Below are 11,985 nucleotides of genomic sequence, written 5' to 3'. Positions count from 1 at the left end.
AGTTTGGATAAAAATCCTCTCACTGTATATATTAGGTAGATCATTTTATAAAGCAGCATTAAGCTTGACCAGTATTGTGGCTGGTATTAGCTCATTTCAGAATCAGACTGATAGGAATTGGTGTATATGTTAACCAATAATATTAGAAATATGTTTTAAAATTTAAGCTATTCCATAGTTTGTCAGGAGAGGAATGACTAGTTTATGCAACTTGCCTGTACAGTACCTGTGGAAAAAAAAAATTAACTAAACTATGAAATATCAATGTTTGTATTATTCTCAACAGTACTCTTTTGGTTTGGGTATAGTGTAAATAATTATTGCAAATAGTTTTTATTATTGGTGAACTTGCTGATTATTTCTTTGATTAATTATTTGGTCTATGAAAACAATGTGAAGTTTTCTTGAGATTAGTCCATTATCAAAATAGTTGAAACACCAACTATCCATATAAAAAAATAACCCTAAACACAAGTGTGTTTCATCAGGGGTCAACAAAACAGGCAGACTGTGAGCACCACCATTGCTTCATTTTTTTTTATTTTAATGCTTGTTTTTTTTTAGAGGAGAAAATATACAGCATCATCTAAGCTCCTTATGTCTCTGGGGGATGTGTCAAGCAGAGGAGGATGCTACATGTCTGCTGGTGAGAATGATGAAGGGTTTAGACGGTGTGACTCACTTCTTGTTCTTGTTTTTGACTCTTATCACCTACACTGCAGCCTTGATCAGACTCTTAATCACTTTAGTGGTTGAGAAGCGTAGTAATACCAAAACACTTTTGCATTTATTATCCTCCCTGTATAATAATGCCTTCTGTCATCCTCCAGACTCCTCAAGTCTGAGGTTTCTTCGGATTGTCCAAGTCCCCTTGGAGAAGTAGGAAGGCGGTTTGGTACCACGTGGGTTTGAGTCAGATCAAAGCACTCACTTTGTGTTTTACAAAATGTGATCCACACTATAGCTCTGAGAACATGCAAAAAACATGGCAGCATAAGCTTTAACAGGGAGTTATGCAATATGACCAAACATATGTAAAAGCTGTGTGTGCTTCTGGTCTGTTGCTGATTTTCATGATTTAAAATTGGCTATTTGATGAAGACGTTGGTTTCAACAGATGTTTTATTGTGTAATATTGCATATAACTCAGACTAATTATAGTTTGAGAGTAATATTAGAATGTCCCACTAGGTCATATGTAGTCTGTATCTTCAACAATCTACCATCTTATTTTCCAGGGAAAAAATATTTTTCTGGGTAAAACTGTCCAAGCCTGTCTTCTTTAAGGACCTGAATATCAATTACACAATTTCAGATCTTTAATGTGCAAAAGCAGCATAAGACCCTCTGAGAAATTGCCAACAACAAACACAGATACATTCTTAGGGAGGGACTCCAAACATCAGCAAGCTTTCATCTGCTCAAGGTCCCTGAACCCATTATAAAAGATTATTTTTTTCTTCAGGAATGCCATCCCTCCATCTCCTCCTCTTTCTCTCCTTCTCCAGTTCAATTAACAGATTAGTGCTTGTGTCGAATGGATTGAAGGCCTGGGCCCAGGATATCATTGGTGTCTAATGTATTTTCTGGACAGGGAGTGAACATGAGCTTCACTGTCAGGGGAATATTGACAGTTTGGAGTGCAAGGTTACGTTTGCCCTCCAAGGATTCATCATCTGCCATTTCCTGTCTGTAATTTATCTATTTTGATGATGTATACTGATGCTGCGTTGATGTTCAGATAATGCATCTTACGCATATTTTATTTGAAATGACGTCTTTATACATATTTTGCTTTAAATTATGTGCATTATATTTTATTAGACTGTACTATTCAAGTGCTTTAGGTTTTCTTAGACTATTTCAAATTTTCAGTATATCCCATGAGTTAACAGAGATTACTGTCTTTTTAATAGAAAATTATTTTTATAACCTTGCTTGTTTTCCTTTTAATCATTGTTGAATATATAATTTTTTAATAACATGGATAACCCGCCCTCCTGTGTTTGTGAGCTTTCCCCTGTGGTATTTCTTTATGTTTGCATAAGGAAAAAGAGGCAGTTTGTTCACAACAGATTCCACCTTTATTTACACAGGCAGCAATGCAGAACAGTTTATGTCTTTGTTTACACACTTATATAGTTGCACAGACGTGTGGCTTAACTGTTTGGACAGCAGTGTGACTCTTTAACGCTGACAGCCGGTGTGTGTTTTTTTTTTTTTTTGTCCAGGGCAGAAATTTGGAAGCAGTGTATTCCAGTGCTGATGTTTTACCGTTTGATTCAGTTGATCACCAAACTCAAAAAAGTATTTAGTTCCAGATGATGTCACACTCATGTTTTTTTTAAACCTCCGTGGCTGATGGTGGTGCTGCCAAGGCCAGTGATGGGGAGCCATATGGCTCTATTGTTGGTGCATTACTATTTTTAATATTTGTACTTACATAATGTATTATAGGTACTTCAAATTCCATTTATATACAGAAGATGCAACTTTATGGGAACTCACACTGGGTTCTGACTCATCTATAGTCTATTTTTTTGCCAGTAAGAACAAGTACATGGTTATCTCCACAAGTGAACCTCGTAAACCAAATCCAAACATTATCTACCTCTTTTCCCTCCGTGATCACAATACCTGCATGTCTTTTGGACTGTGGGAGAAAACCCACACAGACATGGGGAGAACATGTAAACTCCATGGAGAAAGATCCTAGGTTCAAATAGGATTTATACCTGGAACCCGATTGCTGTGAGGCAGTATTGCTAACCACTGCATCCCCGTGCCACGCCTAAACAAAGAACAATCATTTCATCGTATTTACTGATAAAGCTGAACCATTGAAGCCTCACATCTTTTCTCTCATTGTAGGTTTTAAACCTTCGCCTAAATTGTTTCCACTACTTTGCTCATTTTAAGCAGAATGAACTGCACACTGGCCTTAATTCTTTGATTCTCCTTGAACATTTTAAAGGCTTATTGTGGTGTTTTGTGTAGTATTTTGTATTATCTAATTATTGGGTATCTGGCTTTGTTATTCCTGTATATTAGTTGAGTGATTTTATGATTACAAATGTTTTTGGTCTTGGAAAGACTCAACTTCATTACAAAGAGACTACATAATTAAATATGTAAATTGAAATGCTGCACACTTGTAGTAGATACATGAAATATCACAAAATATTTCACATCCCTTTGTTCAGTAATGTTTCCTGATTCATGGCCTGTAGACTTTGTGATGACAAGAGAACATTGAAAAATCAATGGTAATATGTTTAAGAACCAAAGAGGCAGCCGCTCTTCAGAGACTTTCCCGTGTCTGTTGGCTGGAGTTCTAGTCAATTACTCTTTAGTGGGATGTCTCAGCAACCATGTATGTCTGACTGGAGTTTGGGCTAATGCATCAAAAGCCCTTAACTGACAATGAATGAAAAATGGCTCAGATCATCTCACCTTGAAGCCTATTTAAAGTGGTTTCATCACACTCACAAGGCACACTCACCTGAATATTTGTTTCAAGATTTCCCCTAAAATAAAAGCTAGTATCAACCATGGCTGCATCAAATCCTGGATTTTTTTTGCCTTCTGCAAAGCAATAAATCAACACTTGCTGTTTGGTACAGATGTTCATCCATCATCCAGACTGAAATCAATCTCAGAAGAACAAACCGAACAAACCAAGTGTCCTTTTGAATGACTCCTTCAGCTGTTTCACTAATACTGTAAAATATTTATTGATATTGCTTCCTTCCACCTACATGAACAGGCTTTACAACATTTCTGACTATTTATTATGTATATTCCAATAAACATGTGAGATTATTCAGAAATACAACCATTAGGACTCACTAGAAGATGAAATTACAGAACTAGTCTAGAGAGGAACTAACCACAAATGACTGTGGTCGTGACTGCATGCTCTTTCATAACAAGAGTAAGTAAGTCATGCTATCATGTTTGTGAGGCTATACTTATAATGCCAAAGTCAGAAGGATTCATTGTCTGAGCAACATCTTTGTGTGTTCAAACTGTCATTTCCATCTTAGTTGTGGAGATTTATCAGTCTGGACCAAAGCAGTGCACTGACAAACCAACAGACCAACGTGTCTCAGCTCAGCTCAGACTAATGTCGACATTGCCGTAACTGTGTAAATATGGCTCAAATTGAAACAATACAAATTTTATAATAATTACAGGATTTCTTTTTAATGAAATGAAGCGTATTATTGAAGTGGCACGATGGAGCAGTGGTTACCCATGTCGCCTCAACACAAGGCTTTACTGGGTTGGAATTCTGTTGAAACCTTATTAGAGACATGTACTGTAAAAGGAAACGAGTAGCCCACACTGTGCAGTTTTTACTGATGTTTCCTACAGGTTTTGGAATCCAGGTCATGTCTATGTCTCCTACTAACATCTGATCTCTCCCATGATGCATAATTTACTTATTGATTCAACCATAATTGAATTTTTACAATCCAATCATGTGCTTTTTGTCTTTAAATGTGGTATTTTTAATTTCTAATCTCCCTGGCTTGTCTGTGACATCCTTTGTCCAAAAAAAAACTATTTATTTTTTTCTAGTGTATGTCCATGCCAATGTGTCTCTTTAGTTTGCATTTTTAAGGCAAATGAGATACTGATGTTTTTCAATTCTGCAGCTAAGCATGAGTCCCCTAATTCATCGTCTCCAAATGTCAATAGCTCATTAGATGAGACACTCCTCTCCTCTTGTCTCAATGTCTGCCATGGGCTTTTTCTCCATTACCTCATTCTCCCTCCTGGTTACCAGTTACCACATATCTGCGGCAAAATGAAGGTGTGTGTGTGTGTGTGTGCATGTATGTGCATGTGGACATGTGTGTGTGTGTGTATGAGTGTTGATGTATCTGTGTCTACGTGCCTGGCCTTTAGAGACACGGTGATGGCTGCAGTGGTTTCAGTGATGTTTCAATATCGATTCATTCTAAGGCTGGCTCTGTTGCTCCCCCTTTTTGCTAATCTAACCTTGTCCTCGCCCTGTGTGATGTAGTAGCAGGTCACTGGCCTGCATAGTTATTCACGCTGTTGGAGGTGATGGTGCTCTCACTGGATTTATTCAGAAGTGTTTTTCTTTTGTTCTCTCTTTTTAAAACGTTTTAAATTGTTCATACATATATTTGCTCATTCAGAGTTGCCTTTTGGTAATTTTATTTATTTACTTATGTAATTTCTTCTTCTAATTTATTTTTAAGGTTATAGGGTTTGGGATGGCATGGAAGCTGGAGTAAAGTCACTATGAAATGTCACTAGATTTTCCACCACCATTGTTACCTTGCTCTATGCTTCATGGTCCAGGTCCGACAGTCTCATGCCCATGGCAGGCACTCTCAGCCGTGGACAGGCATCAGGATGGGCACTTTGATTGCTCTGCACCTATGCACCTCTATTGTTCTGACTCCTGTCTGTCATCAGCAATTTGTGCTACAGTAGCTCTTCTGTGGTATCAGACCAGATGGGCTAGCCACCTTGAAAAAGGCCACTGAGTTAACCCCCCCCCCCAAGAAAAAGGAAGACAAAGGAGATGATATTATCTCATAGCTCTGTATTATAGCTACACTAAAGCATTTTCCCCATAGATGAAACCACATTAATGGTACACACACACATACATTCTGGCAGATACAGCTGTCATCTGGTGATGAAACCCTAACCCCCTTCCCTTAGCTCATGGCTCAGGAGAGGTTCACCCTCCTCAGTGTGATGGCCACTTTCTGCATACAGTCACGCTTGTGGGCTGACATTGAGGGGAAAAACGGTAGGGACAATGGAAAAACAAGGGTGGGGGTTGGGGGACGAGTTTCTGCAACTGGGAAAATGTGGCTTGGAGCATGAAATCAGAGCCACTGGTGATGGCTGCTCTAGTCTTGCTCTCTTGTTCTGCTGACATGGAGGTTTGTGACTATAATGAATATCTTGTCTGGAATTGACTGGAAAACACTTCCCTGGGCTGCTCAACATAAGGTAGACGCTACATGGATGCTTGGATCTTATTTTCTCTTCTCCTGCTTTACCACTTGATGAAATTCATTATTCTGCACTGGCTGTGCTTCATAATCCTCTCTAAGTGTTCATTGGAAATAAATCAAGCCAGAGAAAATTATTTCGAGGTATAATTGCTTACACTGCCAGTTTTTACCTGGGGCTTGCCATTTAGTTACGCTGTGCCCTTGGTATAATAAGAACAGCAAACATGTAATGCAATGAAAAAAAAAAAAAGATTCACAATAAGGAAAAACCAGTGTTTTCCCTTTGTGGTGTAAAGATTACTTTTAAAATTTAACGTTTTATCGTAAATATTCTAATGACAGGCTGTTTTGTAATAAATAACTCTTTCATTACTAACACCCTTTGATTTATTTTGATTAATTTCAATTAGCCTATTACTTTTGCCTTCTGCTGCCACGATAATGTAATTAAAACGGCTAATTTACTATTTACCATTCACCATCCAGAAACCGGACGTTGCATGCAAGATTGTTACATTTACCACATTCATCTGTTAGTCATCATCCTAAAAGCCTTTTCTCTTGTACTGTTTAAAGTGCAACAGTTGTGTGATCAATGAAACATAAATCGAACCTAAGTCTGGGAAATGTTAAGCTACGCAGTCAAATTGCATCATGAATCAAATTGTATATATGGGTGTAAGCTTAACATTTTCCATTTCAACATCCATTACCTGCCTGGGTCCTGCTAGCTTTAGAAAGACCCAAGCTAGCCTTTTAGCACAAAATCATGTCAGGCCTCCTGTAAATGTATGTAGCCATCAGGTCATGTTACAGGGATGTTATTAGTTAAAAAAGTAAATTGGAGACACCAACCTAATGGAACTAACAATGCTAACCTTGCAGCTATAGCTACTGTATGGCTCATAAACCATACTGAAAACAGATGGCATTATAGAAAAACTGAAATAGAAATCTGCATTTGTCCAGTTTCTGTCCATTCAGGTTAACATGACTGAAAAAAAATAGTGTTTTAAAAAAAATATCATTAAGATTTTTTTTGGACTGTGAAAAAATATGGTTTAGGTAAGTTGGGGTCTCTAAATTGCTTGTAGGTGTGAATGTGAGTGTGAGTTCCTCATCACAGACAGAGCTCCTTCATCATCACTAGTGCTACACACACACACACACACACACACACACACACACACACACACACACTCACACACACACACTCACACACACACACACACACACACACACACACACAGAATACCATCTCACTGGAGCATGATTAAACACCAAAGGACCCAAATCTAAATATTACCCAGATGAACAGCCATTCCCAACAATAGCTAATTGAACACAATATCCTGATTTTCTAAGGCTGTGTTGCGACCTATTCAAATGGTGGAGGTTGATATTTCTTTCAGAAATGATTCTTATGAACTGAGTATCCACAGCTGCTGTCTGCGTTAAGAGGCTTGAGTGGCCCCAATTTCCTGCCATGTAACAAAGACTGGATAAAATGCTTCTGAATCGTCACTTCAGAGGCCCTAAAGTACGAATGAGTCTGGTAGATGATCCTACAGAGACAGATCTCTAGGATACACAAAAGTGCAAAAACAAAGCAGATACATACAGTGGTTTAATATGATCATAACTAAATGAAAGACCCTGATTCATTGCCATAGACATGATTAGGTGCTGGGCTGGAAATTTGGCCAAATGTATAATGTTTGTTAAGCATCTTTTTCCTAGAGGACTTCCCAAAGGTCACTGTGAGCCAAGACGCACCAGCTCTGAGTGAAAAACCACTTTCAGGACACAGACTGCTATGAAATTTTTGCACATACTCAGGTTCCCCTCAGAATGATTTATTATAACTTTGCTGATCTCCTCTATTTAGTCTAGCAGTACTATCTGGCCAAACATTTTAATCGGTACATTGCTTTGTTTTATGATTAAATACCTGCAAAACTAGTGACATCAGCATCACATCTACACAATAAAAGCAAGATGTTCAACATGGTAAACATCTGATGTGCTAAACATCATCATGTCTGCAATGTCATTATATGCTGATCATTTGGATCCAGTCTTAGTCTTATAAAATGTGAATTCAGATGATTTTATTCAGCCTATGTACATTATTATAGATTATTAGGATATTTCTTACTGCAGCAGCTGTCCGGGTTGCTGTTCTCAGACGATCTTGGAGGTGAAGATGCTGGACGTGGAGGACCTGGGCTGGTGTGGTTACATGTGGTCTGCGGTTGTGAGGCCGGTTGGATGTACTCCCAAATTCTCTGAAACACCTTTGGAGATGGCTTATGGTAGAGAAATGAACATTCAATTCACGGGCAACAGCTCTGGTGGACATTCCTGCAGTCAGCATGCCAATTGCATGCTCCCTCAAAACTTGCGACATCTGTGGCATTGTGCTGTGTGATAAAACTGCACATTTTAGAGTGGCCTTTCATTGTGGCCAGTCTAAGGCACACCTGTGCAATAATCATGCTGTCTAATCAGCATCTTGATATGCCACACCTGTGAGGTGGATGGATTATCTCGACAAAGGAGAAGTGCTCACTAACACAGATTTAGACAGATTTGTGAACAATATTTGAAAGAAATAGGCCTTTTGTGTACATAGAAAAAGTCTTAGATCTTTGAGTTCAGCTCATGAAAAATGGGGGCAAAAACAAAATTGTTGTGTTTATAATTTATGTTTGTGTAGTTTATAATGCACTAGTGATGCTGCTTTCAGTCAAAGAACAAAATGTTTTTAAAATGCCAGACAAGGCAAGACAACTCTCCTCAACAGCACAGTAAGCTTGATAGTTGCAGTAGTTGTTGCAGGGCTGTTGCATTGGATTGCATAATGCTGTAGTTGCTGTCTCACTACCCCCTGTAGCTGCCACTTACTACAGGAGGTCCAGCTTTGCTGTCAGAGCCCAGTATGTTGTCTGAATGTTTGGACATATCGCATAAATGTGCAGCAAATCTGCTTCCATGTGAATCTGCTGGAATATCAGGAATTCTTGTCTGAGAGGCTCCGGAGATTCCTACTGTGTGTGTGTGTGTGTGTGTGTGTGTGTGTCTGCATGTAAAATAGACAGACAGTGACACCATTTAAAACAATGTTTAAAAATACAGCTTTGTATATGCTTGTGGATGTGCATGTTCTTCTGCACAAAGGCATAAATCCTTGCAGTGTACCAGTCATGTATGCTGATGAGAGTTTTTTGTGTTTTGTGTATATAGAGAGTATATTTGTATGTGTGTGTATTAAAGTTCAGATAGATAGATAGATAGATAGATAGATAGATAGATAGATAGATAGATAGATGAGACTGTTGTACCACCTGAGTGGCTTGAAGGTCGATATTGGGTGGTTTGAGCCTCCAGGGCTTCCTGTCAATCTGTCTTCTCCTGCCAAGTATTTATCTTTATAATGATGAAATATGGGCACTGTGTGGGCTCTAATGTATTCACTCATTCACTCAGGCAGGCATTGATTTCTACATGCATACACACCCACACCTTCGCACCCCTTCCAGAAGCAGTTGCATGTATTTTATTTTGTCATGCAGTGATGTCTTGTTTTGATGCTCTGGACAGAATGTTGTATTGTATTTTATTTTTTAAAAGCTTTGACTAGTCGAGTGTGGACATTCACTCTTGAACTTGGGGACTTTTGCCTCCAAGGTCTTATCTGTGTCCCTTAGATGGGGCCAGCAGTGGCGCAAAGTTTAGAGAAGTGAGCTTGTGTTCAGTCCTCATCAGCACCACTGTGGTGCCCTTGAGCAAGGCCCTTAACCCAGCTGCTCCGATGGCACTGCTCAGTGACAGAAGAAACATTCCCTGTCAGTGGCATCATCGTGAATATATTATTATTTTTTAAATAAAAGCAAGATTTTCTTAATAAAGTAAAATCAAGAGACAAATGCTGCTGCTTGTTAGACAGCAAATGTTAGTGTGATTTTTGTTCACTGTGTGGACATGCTGAGAGCAATTTGAAGGGAATACAGGCATTTTCTGGTTCAGACAGTTCAGCTGTACACAAAGCTCATTTGGATATCAAAGCACAGAGCAGCTCTGGCTCTGCTGGGGGAAATCCTTGATTAGCGCCGGTGTTCTGTGGCTCGTGAGAGTGGGTTCTTCATGTTCACAAATGCAAATTGGCTATTGCAGTCATGAAAGAAGAGACTTGATTTCTTTCCTTTATTTGGCTCTAGTGGCCAAGATAAGTGTATGAATGCTTATTTACTTTTCAGTGTGTACATGTGTGTCCCTGCTAGAGATGCACTCATGTTTAAAACCATGTCATCTGGTGAAATCTTCAACTCACAGCTCAACACCGCCGGGACCATCCACACCACCATCGGTTTAAACTCAAGCTTGAAAGAGAACAATGCACCATCCAGCTCTGGTTTCCCTAAATTACCGTCCTCATTTAGCATTTACCTCATTAAAGACTAATACAAATAAACTTGAAAGACCAATGGTCTGCTCTTATGGGAATATTTCTGTGTTAGGTTATTGTAATGTGAATCTTACATCTACATGCCAGTGGAGTTTTTGTGGTTCTAATTAATGTTTTATTTGATGTCTGTGTCTATTAGTGTTTGTGTGTGTGTAAGCATTTTTGGCTTGCTTTATGTATCTGTGGTATGTGTGTGTGTGCGCCTTGTATTACTGACATTGTGCCTTCCTTGTGGGGAACAAATGCAGGTCCCCACCATGTATATCATTGGATTTTATAGTGATGACATGGTTTCAGGTTGGGGTGAGGTTACGGTTAGGCAAGTACTTCTTATGGTTAAGGTTAGAGTGAGTCCCTGGAAAAAGAATGTAAGTCATTGTCACTGTCCCCATGAGGAACGAAAACAAACGTGTGTGTGTGTGCCTGTGGTTTCCCTCCAGAATAATGGGAGTCATTTTGCAGACATTTTTCAGACAGGCACCAAAATACATTAAGTGTATCCAGGACTTGTCATGCCTAACACATCCTGTCCCTCCCTTTCAAAACACAATATGAAATAGTAACAATCACATCTGTCAGATGGGCTATTATTATTAGCATATATGCTTTTGCTAAGCAATTGTTTTGGGATTAAAAATTATAAAATGACACAACATTTTTGTAAGAATGTCTGCACAAGAAGGAGCACTCTGGGTGAGGAACAATGTGTGTGTCTGTCATTCATTTGACAGTGTTACAGCTCAACTACAGCTGTGAGGAAGAAGACAGGCTCCATTTAATTCAGACAGAGAGGCAGGGGGAGCTCTGGGCGGGGGAGCTGCCACAGGGTTTTCTACAGACTGTCACGTGTCCTCTCTGTATCTTGTGCTGCCATCGTCTATCTCTCCCCCAGTGTTGCCGGAGACGTGATGAGCACAGAGAGCATCCCATCTGCCACCGCGTTCAAATACAATGCACAAATGGTATCAGACAGCTTTATCAATGATGAATTGAGTATTTAAAAAAAAACAAAAAAACAACGAGGCAGGATAACAAGCAACGGCATCATTAATCACAGAGCGGAAAGGCCTTGTTTTAGCCTGCAGGTGTCCTGCTTTCTAGATGTTAGATAATATGAGGCTTGGTGCAAGACCCATTATTAAAGTAATAAGAAAAGGTCAAAATACTACAAAATAAAGTTTTTATTATTTGCAGAATAGTCTACTCCATATAATATTTTTGCATTTTTTTAAATCATTGATTTATTTTCATTTACGCCCTAACATATAAATATTTAAAGCTATTCAGCATGAAGCAACAACAACCAAAATATGTTTTCATAATTTGCTGATTATTTTCTCACAATAATGTTTAGTAAATAATGTGACATTATCAAATCATTATGTGTCCTTTTGCAAAAGAACACAGAAAATCAGCATATTGTCTCATTTCAAAAGCTGCAAGTCTGGCATTTTTACTTAGAAATTGCCTTAGAAAATTAATTGATTATCACAGTTATTGTATATTAGT

Source organism: Mastacembelus armatus, chromosome 5 (genome assembly GCF_900324485.2).
Source record: "Mastacembelus armatus chromosome 5, fMasArm1.2, whole genome shotgun sequence".
Lineage (NCBI taxonomy): Eukaryota > Metazoa > Chordata > Actinopteri > Synbranchiformes > Mastacembelidae > Mastacembelus > Mastacembelus armatus.
The sequence above is the reverse complement of the archived record's forward strand: the minus strand, read 5'-3'. Positions refer to the sequence as shown.